Source organism: Myotis davidii, unplaced genomic scaffold (genome assembly GCF_000327345.1).
Source record: "Myotis davidii unplaced genomic scaffold, ASM32734v1 scaffold1949, whole genome shotgun sequence".
Taxonomy (NCBI): domain Eukaryota; kingdom Metazoa; phylum Chordata; class Mammalia; order Chiroptera; family Vespertilionidae; genus Myotis; species Myotis davidii.
Window position 1 is genome coordinate 948,600 of NW_006300366.1, and position 2,011 is coordinate 950,610.

The following is a 2,011-nucleotide window of genomic DNA, read 5'->3' on the forward strand; positions in this document are numbered from 1 at the left end:
GTCGGGCTGAGGGACCCCCCCTTCCCCCCAAGTGCACCAATTTTTGTGCACCGGGCCTCTAGTCCTATATAATAAAAGGCTAATATGCAAATTGACCAAAAGGCAAAAACGACTGGTTGCTATGATACGCACTGACCATCAGGGGGCAGACACTCAATGTAGGAGCTGCCCCCTGGTGGTCAGTGCACTCCCACAGGGCGAGCACTGTTCAGCCAAAAACCAGGCTCATGGCTGGTGAGTGCAAGGGGGGTGGTGGGAGCCTCTCTCACCTCTGCGGCAACGCTAAGGATGTCCCTGCCGTGGCGAGCGGGCCTAAGCCAGCATTTGGACATCCCCACAAGGGCTCCCAGACTGCGAGAGGGTGCAGGCCGGGCTGAGGGGAACTTCCCCCAAGTGCACGAATTTTGTGCACCAGGCCTCTAGTATAGTCATAAAGGAGTGGAATAGGCTGTGTGTTCAGAATGCAGGAGAGAACTGAGTTTGGGCTTGTAAATGGTATGGCTTCAGTTTGGACTTGTAAATGGCATGGTAGCACACTGATGACCTGAAGTGAAGAGAGACTTTGAAGCAATACAGTGCTAAGACAAGCTTTCAAGACAGAATTAGATTGAATCCCAGCTTCTCAGTATGTGACTTTGGGCACATTACTTAACCTCTCCAAGCCTCACTTTCCTCATCCATTGAATGAGGATAAAACAGAACAAGGATTGGTGTGAGAATAAAATATCATGCATGTAAAGAAAGCACTTAGCACCTAAAAAGTCTTCAACATGTGTTAGTTGTTAATATGACTGTTAAAGAAAAGACCTTGTTTGTCCAGTGACCATAGGGGCAGATGGTAATACCAAGGCTTGGATTGAAGGTAGAAGCAAGGGAACTGGCAGGAAAGGAGAACTGGGTTACCTCTGTATGGCCTTTGGTTGGGGATCTCTCCAAATGGAGCTGAAGGAAGTGCCAGCTGCAAAAGCTGGTGGGCCCATCAGGATGCCTGAGAATGCCCTGGTGCGGATCAGCTGTGGTCAAACAGCTTCACAACCTGTGAACTGCCTTGTATAAATGTACGGCCATGTATAATAATAGACATACATACATATGCACATATATGTAATCTGAAAGGATAAACATTAACCTTAATTGGCAATTTCCAGGAAGGGAGGAGGAACTGTGGGAGGGGAAGAGGGGGATTGAGAACTTGTATTTTTTTTCTATATACTTCTATGACTTTTTCATAATGAAAATGAGTTTATATGTTGGGTAAAAAGAATTAAAAAGAAAACCAATATGCTAACAAAAAAGAAGAAAGAAGATGAAAAGTTACCTGCAGAAATTGCTTTCGATCCAAGTCCTGGCTCCCTGATGCCTGGTTAAAGCCACAGCTTACAACAGAGCACTGGGTTAAAGGTCCTGAAGAAAAGAGGAAGTGAAATGCTTGGTGTCCATGTTGTGTGTGCCAGTTCCACAGGGCAAGGCATGTAGCAGGCAGTTCCCACTGGTATGGGAACTTCTTTTCCAGGCACCCACTCCAAGGCCAGGAAAGTTCAACAAGTACATGGAACATCAGAGATCGTCTGTAAATGCTGAATTTACTCCGAGGTTTGCTGCCGCCCATACAGCTTCTCTGGGCAGCCTCCAGAGACAGGAGCCCAGCCCAGCCCTCAGGGCCCTCTCCGCCCTGCTCTTCTGGGCCGCCTGCAGCCCTCTCTCTACCCGAATTGTGGCCCTTCCCAAGCCTGCGTCCCAGCCCCGCCCCTCTCTCTGGACGCATCTCTGGGCCCCATCATCACCAGGCGCCGGCCCTCCCTCCCGCCCCCCCTTTCTCCTCCCTCCTTCCTTCCCTCCCTTCCTCCTACTCTCCCTCCCTCCCAGCTCCTGCACCAGGAAACGGCCTGGATCCCGGCAGCCAGCGGCCTGACCCGTGAGATCCCTAACCTGGCAGGCAGGAGGGATTGGAGACAGGCTGAGGGTTGGGGTGAGGGAGGAGCTGGGCCTTTGGGCTGCTCTGGGGGGAGAC

The 2,011-nt window shown here is 50.8% G+C and overlaps 1 protein-coding gene across 1 annotated transcript in view; it reads left to right on the forward strand.

Moving 5' to 3' along the window:
- The first annotated feature begins 1,784 nt into the window (after positions 1–1,784).
- Positions 1,785–2,011, forward strand: part of BCL2L2 (BCL2-like 2) — a 5,008-nt gene continuing 4,781 nt past the window's right edge. Inside the window, exon 1 of the mRNA XM_006776796.2 lies at positions 1,785–1,915. The gene's annotated coding sequence lies outside the window, so the exon portion shown is untranslated. The remainder of the gene's footprint in view (positions 1,916–2,011) is intronic.